Here is a 15,701-nt window from a genome sequence, read left to right as displayed (position 1 = left end):
GCAATATGATTAGAATTTAAAATATAAACATTTCTGTTATCATTTAGTATTCCATCATGAAAAGAGAATGAGAAGAAATAAAATTGAGAAAAGACTTCATGTAAAAAGTAATTATTAAATTGTATTTTGAAGGGCAGGAAAGAATAGCTATGGTTAAAGCTAAACCTTAATTTATGTTAGAAGTAACATTATATTGTAGAACATAAGTATTTGATGCTATCTGAACCTTAGTTTCCTCATCCGTAAGGTGGCTTTTGATTTTTTAGTGTTAAAAACACTTTATAGTATTAAAAACACTTTTCCCACTGTGAAAAGTACCTTTTAAAATATTAGCAAATTGTGTGTAGTTTAAGAGGCAGGAGAATCTCTTGTACCTGGGGGACGGAGATTGTGGTGAGCCAAGATCGTGCCACTGCACTCCAGCCTGGGCAACAGAGCAAGACTCCATCTCAAAAAAAAAAAAATTGCAATCTATCCATCTAACAAAGAGCTAATATCCAGAATCTACAAGGAACTTAAACAAATGTACAAGAAAAAAACAAACAAGACCATCAAAAAGTGGGCAAAGGATATGAACAGACACTTCTCAAAAGAAGGCATTTATGTGGCCAATGAACATATGAAAAAAGCTCATTATCACTGGTCATTAGAGAAATGTAAATCAAAACCACAATGATACCATCTCAGGCCAGTTAGAATGGTGACCGTTAAAAAGTCAGGAAACAACAGATGCTTGAGAGGACGTGGAAAAATAGGAATGCTTTTATGCTGTTGGTGGGAGTGTAAATTAGTTCAACCATTGTGGAGGACAGTGTGGCGATTCCTCAAGGATCTGGAACCAGAAATACCAGTTGACCCAGCAATCTCATTACTGGGTATTTACTCAAAGGATTATAAATCATTCTACTATAAAGACACATGCACATGTGTATTTATTGCAGCACTATTCACAACAGCAAAGACTTGGAACCAACCCAAATGCCCATCAGTGATAGACTGGATAAAGAAAATGTGGTACATATACACCATGGAATACTATGCAGCCATAAAAAGATGAGTTCATGTCCTTTTCATGGACATGGATGAAGCTGGAAACCATCATTCTAAGCAAACTAACCCAGGAACAGAAAACCAAACACCACATGTTCTCACTCATAAGTGGGAGTTGAACAATGAGAATACATGGACACATGGAGGGGAACATCACACACTGGGGCCTGTCGGGGGGCAGGGGGGCTAGCAGAGGGATAGCATTAGGAAAAATACCTAATGTAAATGACGGGTTGATGGGTGCAGCAAACCACCATGGCACATGTATACCTGTGTAACAAACCTGCATGTTCTGCACATGTATCCCAGAACTTAGAGTATAATTTTAAAAAATTAAAAAAAGGAATAAAATATTACCAAGACAAAAAAGAGTAGTTATTTTATTTATAGAGATTTACTCCGTGTATAAAATTAGAAAAAAAGTTTTCCACCATGCCTAAATATACCGGTTATTGCAATGGTCAAGTAAGATATTGTTATGAAAGACCTTTCTAAAATACACATTTCTATAAATAGTGGGTGTAATATATAGTTATAAATGCATATGCAAACTTGGTGATAGTTTAAAATTTTTAAGCTTTTCTGTTTTAATGTATATTTTACTATTTTTCTTGCAATAAATGTTTCATATATTTGTATGATAAAGGCAAACTTGGACACTGTTTATAAAATTTTGATACATTTTGTTTTATCTGATATAATTAATATTTACCCATAGGACCAAATTACTCATGAATCACTGCTGCTTTGAAAACATAAAAGTTAGAGCCTGCTATAAAATGAATCAACTCAGTTTTGTTCTGAAACTGCAGGTTTTTCAAAGTTAGCTATTATGTTTCATAAAATATGTCTGTTAAAATATTAATGTTGAATTTCTAAATTCATTCATGTTGACAAATAGCAAAACACCATTACAATTCACCTAGGAATTCTAGTTAATTAAATACCAGTTGATCTGTTCATGCTTCTATTATGTTTTCTATGATAACTTAGAATAAAAAATTCATTGAAAAGATGGAAACACTTCATGGCAAATATTGGATGTTGTGTTAGAAAAAAGTTGAAGCTTTTTGTTCTACTTTAGAAAATCAGGTGTTTATTAAAAGTTTTTGAATTAATAATTTAGCCAATGATTTTTATTTAAACAGCTACCAATAATCACACAGGGACACAGCATACTGTCACAAAATTTAATTTATTAAAAGAAACCATAAGGCTTCCTTGAGAAGCACTTACTTTGGGAGCCTCATGGCTTAGCAGAAGTATTAGAGTACCAGAATTGTAAGTTTTATTTCTGATATCACGTTTACTGTTTATTAAATGTAAGAACCTAGATATTGATATTTTCTCTCTATACCTCAAATTCTTTCTTTGTAAAAAAACACACAACTGATCTATATGATATTTATAATTTCTTTTTGCTCCAAAAAGAAACAAGTTCATGAGATACATGCAAATTATTGTTAAATTTAAATAAAATATTTAAAAATATTTAAATTTTGTTATATTTAAACAGTGTTATTAACCTCATTTTTAGAAAACTATCCCCATAAATATTATAACATATAAGTAGAATAATACAATAATAGAAAGGGATAATATTTTGCATTCCTCCTAACCCAAAACAAAACCAAAAAAATCTGTTTTAAAAAAAGACAACATAGCAGGATAATAAATTCCAAATCTGGAATAACATATTTGCAAAATCCAATAACACATTTATTTCAGTTTTTCAGTTTTATTAATTTCCTTTTAAATTTTTAAAAATAATAATATCACTATAAATTTGTATTCTGCTGTACTTCTGAGAGTTGATCATGAGTTGGTTCACTCTTGTCCTACCCAACTAAAACACAGTCAAGATGCTTGAGGCAATGAAGTACTGAGCACATAACATTGCTCTAAGAATGTAATTTTGGGTGAGCCTTGCTGCTAGAACTGTCTGCTGTAACCTAAAACCAGCTGTATCTAATGGATCTGCTGTAACTGTAATAGTTTTACTTATTGTCTTTTATTAATCAAAACTTACCAGCTCTCCACAACCTTACTATGCCAATTAACTTTCTCAAAGAGTAATACATGTTTCTTTTTTTGCATAAACCCTCTAACCTTCTCTTTGTTCTTTGGACCCACCAAAAACAACCCGATCTAGGTGTGTGCCCCAAGTTGCAATTCTTTCTTCTTAAATAAAATGTTTAACTTCAGAGATTTGTCTCTGTATATTTTATTTAACTTCACTATACGTTATGATACAAAAGAAATTATAACATATGAGTGTAAAGTGAATTTTGATTGTTTACATCCCTTATTGGTATGAATAGCAAAAACATAAGTTGTTGTCTCATTAGAATTTGAGACCCTTAATTCTACATACAGTAGAATAAAGACTTTGATGGTTCATTGAGTAAAACGTTCATAAGTGTTTTATATGTGTATCAGAATATACTGGGGAACTTTTCTTGTTGCTTCAAAATTTTACTAGAGCTTCAAAACGGAGGATAAAGCACACTACTGTGATCAGGTTTTAAGTAATGGTGCTAAACAAAATTTGGTGAGTCAAAAAATGTAAAAGATTGCCATTGCCATTCCTCTATAGCTCTATCACACATCTACTGTTCATTAGATTTATGAGGAGATTCTTTAAGGAAATTATAGATGCAAAGGGATCTGGCATTTATTAGGAAAAGACTGGATATTTCTCCCCATTCTTTTCCTTAACCTAAGGTGGGCATTCCTGGGAAGTCTCCCATAGACATTGGGGTTGCCATATAAGAGGACATTTTATCTCACACTCTTCCCATATATGTGCAACATTGTTGATACCTATATACACATTCATTGGGTGAGGAGGCAAGATCTGGTATTTATTTCTCAACTGGGAAAGTCTGAAGACAGTAGGTGACTCGATGATAACAAGGCACTGTGAGAGGGGATCCATTAGCCAAGCTGCGTTTTCACTATTTACTAACGTCGAGGGTACATTTTATTTTATTGGGGAAAAGACGGACAGAGAAAGATGAGGAAACTGAAGTTGTGATAAAAGAAATCTACCTAAGTTGGCAGCCAGCTAGAGTGAGGAAATTTCTACCGAAAGAAGCTATGATTGAAGTTCTAGAAGCAGGAATTGAGAAAAGGGTTTAAGAGACTGTATCACCTATCACATCAGCCAAGTAAAAGGAAAATTGCACTTTTACTTATCCCCCTTCTCTCTTCTTTAAACCTGGAGTAACCACAAATGTCCACTGTGGGGAAGAGAGAGAACAAAATTTGAAAGAATCCACATTTCTGCAACTCCCCACATCCACCTCTGCAACTGCTAGTCTCTAGGCCACTGGTCAGGCTTCTACTTAGAGAATGAAAGGAGACTCAAAGTGAACATGAGTTTTAAGTTTTGATGTAGTCTGTTCTTAAATAAGTCTATTCTACTTTGGGAGGCCAAGGCAGGTGGCTCACTTGAGGCCAAGAGTTTGAGACCAGCCTGGCCAACATGGTGAAACCTCATCTCTACTACAAATACAAAAATCAGGGAGGTGTAGTGGCAGATGTCTGTAATCCCAGGTACTCCGGAGGCTGAGGCAAGAGAATCACTTGAACCCGGGAAGTGGAGGTTGCAGTGAGTCGAGATCACACCAACTTATTCCAGCCTGGGGGACAGAGCGAGACACAGGAAAGGGAAGGGAAGGGAACGGAAGGGAAGAGGAGAGGAGGGGAGGGGAGGGGAAGGGAAGGGAAAAAGAAAGGAAAAAGAAAGAAAAGAAAGAAAGAATCTATTCTAATAGCTATATGTTAATAAGCACCTTTAAGATTTGCTTGAGATGGGCTGGGCACGGTGGCTTACTACTGTAATCCCAGCGAGAGGTGACAATGTGCTAGCAGCCCTGGCTCCCTCTCAGCGCCTCCTTGGCCTCAGCCTCTGCTCTGGCCCCGCTCAAATAGCTCTTCAGCCCGGCACTGCGCTGTGGGGGCCCCTCTCTGGGGCTGGCCAAGGCCAGAACCAGCTCCCTCTGCTGGCTGGGAGGTGTGGACAGGGAGGCACGGGTGCTCCTGGGCCAGCGATGGTTCCTGGTGAGCACAGGTTTGCCAAGCCCCAGGCTGTGGGAGTGCCCTGGCTAGGTGCAAAGTCCAGGGGCAAGTGCCAATGGGAAAAGAAGCTGGCTGGACTTCTGGGAGGGGTGGGGTGGGGACTTGGAGAACTTTTGTGTCTAGTTAAAAGATTGTAAACGCACCAATCAGCACTCTGTGTCTAGCTAAAGTTTTGTAAATGCACCAATCAGCACTCTGTCAAAACGGACCAATCTGGTCTCTCTGAAATGGACCAATCAGCTCTCTGCAAAATGGACCAATCAGCAGGATGTGGTTGGGGCCAGATAAGGGAATAAAAGCCAGCCACTGGAGCCAACTGTGGCAACCAATTAGGGTCCACTTCTGGGCTGCTCTGGGTTTGATTTTTTGCTTTTCACAATAAGTCTTAAGGCTGCTCACTGTTTGGGTCTGCGCTGCCTTTATGAGTATAACACTCACCTCGAAGGTCTGCAGCTTCACTGCTGAAGCCAGTGAGACCATGAACCCACTTGAAGGAAGAAACTCCAGACCTATGTGAACATCTGAAGGAACAAACTCTGGACACACCATCTGTAAGAACTGTAGTCCTAACTGCAAGGGTCCGTGGCTTCATTCTTGAAGTCAGTGAAACCAAGAACCCACCAATTCTGGACACACCAGCACGTTGGGAGGCTGAGGCAGGCAGAGCACCTGAGATCAGGAGTTCGAGACCAGCCTGATCAACATGGTTTGAAACCCCGTCTCTACTAAAAATAAAAAATTAGCTGAGCGTAGTGGCACATGCCTGTAATCCAGCTACTCGGGAGGCTGAGGTAGGAGAATCGCTTGAACCCAGGAGCCAGAGATTACAGTGAGCCGAGATGGTGCCATTGCACTCCAGCCTGGGAAACAAAAGCGAAACTCCATCTCAAAAAAATAAATAAATAAATTGATTGTGATGTCATGAAGGTGCAAAGACTGTTAAAGATTACTGATATTGTTACAACACTGTGTTGAATGTAGTAGTGGGAGAAAATACTGTTTTCTGATTAGTTTATCAGATATAGCTCATTATATATGTGGTAAGAGGTATGAGTGTCCTCATTTTCAAATCATAAAACATAACTGTAGGGAATTTACCAAGACTTAAAACTTGTTAGTGTTTAAAGCCTTTGCTATATTTTACTACTCATTTTATGGTTCCTTTAAGAATTTTATAACTTATCATTTTAATTTTATTTAGTTTTTACCATATCAAGTGCAAGCTCAGATAAATTTTCCAGATCTTTCATTAGCGTCATTTTAGCTAAAATGCACTTCAAAGTAGTTTCTAACATTCATATATACTTTTCAGCAAGGCCAGACTTCTGACTACCTCATGATATACCTTCCCTATTCCTGTTTTTAATTTTGCATCGGCTGGTTTTTTCTCTAATAGCAATTTGTCCCTTCTTGTCTGCCTATTTTGAAGGTATACAATTTTAAAATTCAGATCAAGCCAGGTTTCCCAACATAACAGAGCTTAACATGACTTGTTCTTTTCCACGTAATGTAACTGTAGTATTAACAAGCTAGCCTTTGAAAGAAAGGTAAAAGAAAATTTAAACGTTGTTAAAACATGACCACACCATTACACAAACTCATTTAAAACAATTTACTTACCAGTGAGACATAAATTGGTTTTGTTGATTGCTATTTTGTAGTATAAGTTTGGATTGTCTAAGTATTGCAAGAAAGAGAAAGCTGATCTGGGAAAGACATCAAAATAAAGAGGAGTTGTATGCTTTAAATATAAAAATATAATATAAAGCATTAACTATATTAGAATATATTTTACAAGTTCTTAACAATCATAAAATTCTAGAAATGGAAATTGGGAAGATAAATATATTATTATTAGTGGTTAGAGGATAATGAAAAATCTGCCTAATTTCTAGGTGGCAGTTATTAATTTTATTTCCCTGTGTCTATAAAATAACGGTATTATTAGATTACACACATATTTATATGTACATAGCTGTACTATATATAGTGACAAATATATTTATAATTATATATATTACTATCACTAGGTATAATGATTAATGACTACTAATTAAGAACTGATGTGTGTAGATCATTTACATGAAAAACACAAAGAAATGTATGCTAAAATTACATCATGAGAAAAAAAGTCCCAATGTCAATGAATACATTTTATTTCTTAGTTTAATGATGCAATGTTATCAGTAAAAGAATATTCAAGGTAGTAAACAACTTGGATGTGAATTTGATTTCCATAAACATTTTATTTAGGCTTCTAAATTTACTCATCAACTTTACACAACCCATGCTCTGAATCTACCATGTTGTTCCCTTGATTTTCTTTGTGTTTTAGGAGACATATAGAAACTCCTAAGAATCTAGTAAAAGTACAAAGAGAAGAGAGAGAGAGAGAGAGATCCCCAAAGAAATTAACAGCCCCCTAATTGCTAATTAAAAGCTCTTTGCTTTCTCTTCACATGGCCAGTACAGCTGCTTCACATCCTATCACTGGAAAAAAACACATAAATTCAAAGACAATATTGAGAGCAGCACCTGGTTCTGAGTGCACCTGTCATATTGAGAGTATATTTCATACTGTCAGTAAATTAACATTTTCTAGGGCCCCAAAAGATGATTCTTTTCCCTCATTCAACTTCTTCCATTGTCCCCAGTGTAAAGAATCAGTAGTTTCGCTTCCATTTTCGATACTAAATATATCATATTGTTGTTTGCTTCACTGGTGCAGACACCTGCCTCCTGCTGTAAACGCTGTGTTCCCGCTCTAAAAGATTTCCCCAGGGCTTCCCATTCAAGTATTGGCTTGTAACTATGGCTTAATATCATGTCAAAATCTCTTAAGGAAGATACAGCCTGTCACGTCATTTAAAGATTGAACCTTCATCTACTGAGATTCTGAAAATGTCCTTTGAGTGTTTGAAGCATGAGCAGACAAATAAAAGGCTAACAAGTCATTTGTAAAGATAATAGCTAACAGCAAGCATTCTCCTTTCCCTACCCCCTTTCCATTAAATGTTGATAAAGAAAAAAGAGAGCAGACTGCAGGGCCCTAGTTTTCGTTATTTGTAAACAGGTCAGAGGAAGCTTAAAACTCTAGTGTTTTAGACATGGAAAAAAAATATCTCCAACATCCTGCAAGGATTCAAGCATCACTGAAACATGGATGAGATGTCAGTTTTCTGAAGGAAATAATTTTACAGACTCAGGATAGAGATGTAGTTGCTAAAATGCTTTTAATGATTTTTTTTAATTCACTATATTATAGAAAATAAACTAGGTCTACTTTTACCTCATAGTGGCTTTAATGCTTGGTTTGAAGAGTAGTAGAAAAATCTTTACAAGTTGGGAAGAAAATCAGGAACCCCTGTGGAATTTGGTAAGTGGAATAGTCAGTTCTACATTTTTGAATTGCCAAAATTCATATAAATCTCATAGGTGGCAAATAAATAACTTTAATCTTTGTCATTTAGGAGAATCAAACTTCTCAATATACAGATGCTCCTTGAGTTACGATGAGATTACATACAATAAAGCCATTATAAATAAAATATATTGTAAATAAAAAATGCATTTAATACCCCAACACATTCTAAAGCTTAGAGGGAAAGAGAGCCATCAGGTCAGGTTTGTATTTCTCAAATTCACAGTCATTGCCACCTTTGTTGCAGAAGTGGTTTGGCCTGAGTTTGAAATTCAGTCCTCCGGAAAATCAGAATGAGATGTTCCTAAAGAGCATTAACAGCATTTTTCAAAGAGAAATAAACAGGGCAACAGAAAATAATGTCTCGAATAGAACATAGCAAAACCTACACTAAAGCTGAAAATAACAAAGAAACCATTCTTGGAGAACAGTGTTGATGTCCTACAGGTAGTATCCCCGGCCCTACTTCTTCCCTTCTACATCTTGAACTAAGATTAGTGAAATACGAAACTCCTGAACTGCCCTTCTTTTGGAACAACATCGAGTGTATTAGGTTGGAGCAAAAGTAATTGCGATTTTTGCAATAAAAAAACTGCAAAAAATTATTTTTGGGTACAAAAATAAAATGGACTTTGCTTCTCTGATCCTTGATTGGAATCACTCGCCACAAGTCCAAACTCTGTGAGAATACCTCCCCACTCAGCCTTTCTGAAATATACCATGGTTACTCTAGTGTGCATTCTTCTTTGCTGCATTAAGCTATTCTGTTTGAATACAAGTATGCTCCTGGTAGATCTGGCATGTTGGTGTTTTTTAGTGAGAATTTCACTATGACTTGATTGATATCCTTGCTGACGCAGACTAGGACTCAGTTGCAGAATGAGATTCACTGAGTCTCTGCTTGCTCAAGACCACCTTGCTTAAAATGGTGAGGCAATTCTTGCACTGAATCTGAACTCTGAATACTTTCTTGAGTCCTTTAGTATTAGTGCTATTTTATTTGTCATAAGAATAAAATCTTTTAAGGAATTTTTGGTTATATTGTCAAATTTGTGCTTTTTTTTTTAATGACAATTTTGTTACTGAAATTCTAGGGCTTTAGTCTATGTCCTGTTAGCTTGCCACACAGAAAGCCAATCACTGAGACAATGAGTATTGCCAGGGATGGAGGCTTTATTCAGGTGATGTAGCCCAGGAGATGGGCAATTAGTCTCAACTCCATCTCCTCAACAGACTAAAATTAGAGGTTTATATAGCTAGAAAGAAATGTAACCATGTGTGGGAAAACAGGAATTAGGGAGGGGTAAGGAAGAGAGCTGGTCAATAGGAAGTAGGTGGTTGGTTAGGCAGTCATGATGAATGAGGGATCTGGTATCTTATTGTCCAGATGTGGTGACTTGGTAAGTTTCAGTTCCTTTACACTATCTGGGAGGCCTGATGGTTTGTTTTCCGAGAAAGAACTCAGATAAGACAGATGTAACTTTCTCAAGTTTTAAGACTAGGGAGGTCAACTTCGATGTTTATTCAAAAGAAACCACAAACATCAATTCTATGGGACAACTGGGACAGTTTCAGTTTGACAAAGCATGAATTTGTTCCCAGTCTTTCTGTTTGTCTAGTTATTATCTGAACAATTGTCTGTATATAAGGATAGGTTTATATAGAGTAGAATATATATATGGGTTGTATGAGCCTGTATTCCTTTGCTTTGCTTTTCAAAATTTAATAGGGATTTCTTCAGTTTTGGATCTGTGAAATTTGCTTTGAGATTTATCTCCTGGCCACACATTTGCTGGCTAAGGGACTGCTATCTGACCCAAAATAAGCCCATTAAGTAATATTGCTTTGGTTCGTCCACTAATAAGCTTGTGCTACCTCTGGAAGAATGCTGGGTTCTTTTATTATTGTTGTTGTTATTATTATTATTATTGTATTTATCTTTTTAAATGGCCTAACACTGACTTAACCATTTCAAATTGCAGTGGTTATTTAGAAAATTTTTGACACTTAGAAGATTGTTCATTTGAGAGTCACCTTAGAATAACAACAATAAAAAGACTCATTCACAGGGAAATCCTGTGTCTTATCTATGTAAAAGAGGCGTTAATTTGTTTAGCATAAGAGACATCCTTTCTTTCCTTCCACATTTGAGCATTGATAAGAATGACTATTTTAATCATATACTCTTAAAAGAATTTTGTTCTTGATTAAATTTTCTGTATATGCTGAATTATTGAATATACACAAACATAAAAGTTTTTCTTCCTAATTGATAAGGAAATTCATAATTAACCTCCTATAATAGTAAGTCCATATATAGTAATATTTGTGTTTGAGTATCTGGCTTCTTCTAATTTCTTCCATTTGCTTTTCCCCAATTTTTTTCTTCTTGTCTCTCACACTTTTCTAGGAAACTTTAATAATTAACTAATAAAAATAAAATTCCACTCACTATACTATTTCAGAATCATACATTTTAATGTGCTAGGGCTATCTCAATATTGACTCATTGTGAAATTTGTTCAGAATAATTCATGGAATACAACAATGTATAGCTATGATTAATCCACACTACAGCCTGTGAATACAATACATCTGATTATTGAGTTTGCACGTATTTATTTCCTTTTGTGGTTTGCATAATTCCCTTTGGAGGTAATTACAAAAATGACTACCAACAGAATTACTGGCATATTTCACCTTTACTACAAAGGTGTATGATTTATTTCTAACTTAACTAGCCTTAGAAGCATCATCTTCAGCAGAATCCATGATAGCAGTTTTAAAATACTCAGGTGTAAGCATGGACCCTGGGTGGCCTTCAAGATGGAAATTAAATGCATAAAAGTGTATCAGTTACAACACAAAAACAGAACAGAGTTTTCTTACATTATATAAGTGATGCTTGTCTTCAAGATAGTTACTGATATCACCTAGGGTACCTTTAGATCAATCAGTTTTCCCATTCAAAAAGTGAAATATTGAAATAACTACATCCAAGAAAGAAAAACGCTTGAGCCCCAACTTGAGTCTCCCTTTTTATAAAGGGAGTGTGCCACATAAAAATCAATTAAATCACAAATCATTAAATCATTCAATCAAAGGCCCTGCTCTGAAGTAGATACTTGACAAATAGATGCTAATATTCCAATATTCCACAAATATCCACAGTAAAATAATCTGAGATTTAAACTCACATTTTTTAAGCACCACTCTGTTCTGTTCTTACAATACTTTTTCAATTTTAGTTCTTATTTTTGAAACTTGACAGCATGTTTCTTGGTTGAATGGTCACTGAGCAAAAAGAGACCAAATCCACTTTCAAACCTTAACATAGGCACTATCTCTAAATGCAACATAATGCATAATAACGTATTTTTGTCTACTCTCTGATCTGTATCTGAAACCAGACCAATTATATCATAGATTTTTTTTTGGATAAACATAGAAATCGACCCTCCTGGTCTTAAAGCTTGAAACTTACATTTGTCTTATCTGAGTTCCTTTCTCAGGAAACTGACCCTCAAGCCTCCTAGATAGTATCCAGGAACTGAAATTACTTTTTCCTTACCCTCCCTAATTCCTGTTTTCCTAACTGACTGCTTGCTTCCTGTTGACAAACTCTTCTTCCTTACTTCTCTCCAATTCCTGTTTTCCCTCAGGTAGCTACATTCCTTCCCCACTAGAAAAGGCCCCAGTTTTAATCAGTTGGGGAGAAAGATTTAAGATTTACCTCCCATCTCCTCAGCTGCAGCATCCAAATACAGCCTTTTTCCTTGGGAATACTCATTGTCTCAGTGACTGGCTTTCTTTGTGGTGAGCAACGGGACTTAGATCAAACTCCTGGCATTTCAGTAACATATCAATTACATTGTGTGCTTATAATTTAGATTCTATTGACATGTAAAATTTTGCCTGAATAAGTAAGGGAAGTTAGTATATTTTGGAATATGCAGGTATATATGTATGGATTTATTTACATACTCTTTATACTCACATTCCTTCTGGAATAAATACACACATATAATATGTATTTATACTCACTTTCCTTATATTTTTTATTCAAAATGATAAGTAACAGTGGATCTTTAAACAATATATTTGGATTTAATATAGATCAAATATATAAGGCATGTACTATTAAGTACATCAAATAATAGTAGATTATAATGTAAACAATGAATTCTTGATTTAATGAGATTATGTATCTTCTCAAGACATGATGGAATTGAGGAAATTAATAAGGATTCATCTAATTTTAAATAGCATGAACACTATTTGTCCTTCAAATCAGCTTTTGTCTTTTTCCTATGTGCTGCAAGATAGAGAAATCATCATGAGAAAAATTTTGAGACTTTGGAAGTATGGGAAAGGAGAAAAAACAGAAATAAGAAGTTGGAAAAGAAATAAATGTAGTTTGTAAAAAAATCTCAAATGTTATTGACTTCAAGAATCCATTGTGGATTGAAAAACATTTTCATCTTTTCTGTAAATGGTCTTTTATCCAATAAGAGCATGTTCTTTCTTTTCTTTCTTTTTCATCTTCTCTCTCAAGATCTTGAAATTATTTCTTTCAAAGAATCTGTTTCTTTTTATTCTTCCCTCCCCTTCTTGCAATCCATTTACCAATTTCTGAAACATTCTCAAAATTTGTGTAAAAGATAATATAAAGAAATATTTTTATTATCCACCAGCTTCCTCTGGTTTCTTCATCACAGTACTATATATATAAATAGACCATATGTAAATATTACAGTACTATTTAGCAAAATGAGTACTGAGGTAGGGTTTAGCTCCTCCATTTATAATTTCTTTTACTGACAATAAAAGAATTAGTTTTTCTTATGACTCACCTATGAATACAAATTTCTGAAAACATACTGAGATATACTCATATTGATCCCTTTCTAAAAAGGTGGGCTTTCTAAGTTCTCTGAACCAGTACAAGAACATTTCTACTCTTAACATTTGTGCTCTTATTTCCCAGCAGATTCGGTCACATATTTATTTTGTTGTTTTGGGTAGAAATCCAATAATAAGCATGTATAAACTATATTCAGTAGAATCAATTATTCACCTACACACCATAAAGGAAAACAAGAGAAGATATTCATAGTATCTATTTTTATGGAAATTTTTGGCATACATTATAGTATCTATCTAGTTATCATAATTTATTTTTATCTGTTTTCTTGGTAAATAAACGTAATTTTCTCACCTTTAGTTTTGTTTACACAATGAAGTCTTAATTATTATGAGCTTTGGTCTCTGTTGTTGTTGAAGTGTGTATTATTTAAAATAGTGTATTATTTTTTATTAAAAAGACTGCCGGTAATATTCATAAAGGATATTATAAGAAACATCAGATTGTTGCTGTATTTGGATTTTATTTCTGGATTAAAATAACCATTTTAATTACATCATTTCAAGCAGAATACCACTTGCTTATCAAAATCCCACTTGCTGAGATATAAATTATAGTCAACAAAAAAATTGAAAGAATAATTTAAAGAAAATGTTCAGTTTACTCTATTTCTATCATCTGCACTCCACACCCACTCTTTCAATACATCACCAAACAACTCTGTTGGTTTGCAGGGGTGGCAGAGATGGACAGTGGATAATATAAATCCCCAACTCTGTACTACCCTCAAACATCTTTCTCTTTAGATTTTCAGTGATTATTCTCTAATAATCTACAGCAATAACCTGTAAGAATTTCTAATAATTGAAAATACCAATCACACACACACACACACACACACACACACACACACACACTTCTGTCTTCCCACGGGGGTTCTTACGAATGCAATAGTAATACAGTTTTATTGAGAGCAAACAATTAGTGTTGTTAACAGCCACTTTAAGTACTACTTATCCATGCTTGTATTTTCTTTATATTTAGTAAATCAGAAATGAAAGCACACCATAAAACCACCACCAGGTTTTGTGGTTTACCCAAATGCTGTGTCTTCTACCAATCTATCTTGATATTCATAAGTTAAGCCAGTAGTTAATGTAAGTAAAGATTTAAATATTATATAAAACATTTCCAGAAATACAGAGACATACAAACGTGTGTTCCATTGCTAAAAAAGAAAAATAAGCACACAAGACACCTTAACTAGCTATACTTTTATTGTGGAGTAAATGTTAATAGTTTACAATTACATTGAAAATCTCTTATTTTATTAGTGCTTTTCTATAAATTGCATGGTTTTTATTTTAGCTTCCACCTGCCTGTTAAGTTCAACATGTAAGTATCTTTGTGTCTCTGTTAAGTTTTGCTGTAAAGTTAGGTGGTTGAGCTGGAGCATCACCATGTGACCTTTAGTTCTGGAATACAATTATTTTGTGATAAAGATATATGTTACACAAGTTTACATTTTGTTTGTCTTTGACACCTTCATTAATGTCATGCTGTATTGATTTTTTAATATTTGTCCTTCATGTGTCTATGTGATTTGTGTTCAAAATTGAATGATAAATTTTAATGTACAGTGCTAATTCAACAAATAGTAGATGTGACTGTTTCATTTAGCCATAATACCTATCTATCTATTTATCTGTCTATTTGTCATCTATCATTGGTAAATACGTCTTAGGAAGAATTAATCTTGCTGCCTATAGCTGGGTATAAGGACAAAAATCTTCAGTTGGAAAATATGTTAAGTTATTGGTTCATTCTTTGTTTTCTATTCAAATTGTTCCAAGTCATTCTACTACCACTTTTTCTTCTTGAACATTATTGCTTTAAATGTCTACTCTAAGCATGTGTGGAATAGCTTCCTTCTGATTGCTAAGCAGAATAATTTTGTCTTTCTTAAAAACAGCCACAGAAAGGAGGCTAAGTAATTGCATAATTGTGATTATATTGGTAATGTTGAAAATGTTACAATAACTTACAAAAAAATTCAGAGAGCTTATACAACAGTCACTTACCCATCTTTTTTGGCAGGTATATTTTATGGTTGAATTGCTTTATTGCAAATATCTATTATAAATCCCTAGAGTAAAGGCCAAATTGCCTTTTATCACTCTGAGGCAAAAACACAATAGAAACTCTCAATAGAAAAAATTGTGAAAGCGATTTTTAAACTGACACCTCATAGTGGCATGAAGAAAGTATTTCTACTTTTTAAAA

At 34.5% G+C, this 15,701-nt stretch overlaps 1 long non-coding RNA gene across 2 annotated transcripts in view; it reads left to right on the top strand.

The window, feature by feature from the left end:
- Positions 1-5,419: 5,419 nt before the first annotated feature.
- The window catches only part of LOC129049549 (uncharacterized), a 54,392-nt gene continuing 44,110 nt past the window's right edge, over positions 5,420-15,701 (top strand). For both annotated transcript variants that reach the window (XR_008512719.2, XR_008512718.2), the window contains exon 1: positions 5,420-5,684. This is a non-coding gene — a long non-coding RNA (uncharacterized LOC129049549). The remainder of the gene's footprint in view (positions 5,685-15,701) is intronic.

Source organism: Pongo abelii, chromosome 14 (genome assembly GCF_028885655.2).
Source record: "Pongo abelii isolate AG06213 chromosome 14, NHGRI_mPonAbe1-v2.0_pri, whole genome shotgun sequence".
NCBI classification, from domain to species: domain Eukaryota; kingdom Metazoa; phylum Chordata; class Mammalia; order Primates; family Hominidae; genus Pongo; species Pongo abelii.
Note: the sequence above shows the minus strand (reverse complement) of the source record. Positions and strands in the feature narration are given on the sequence as shown.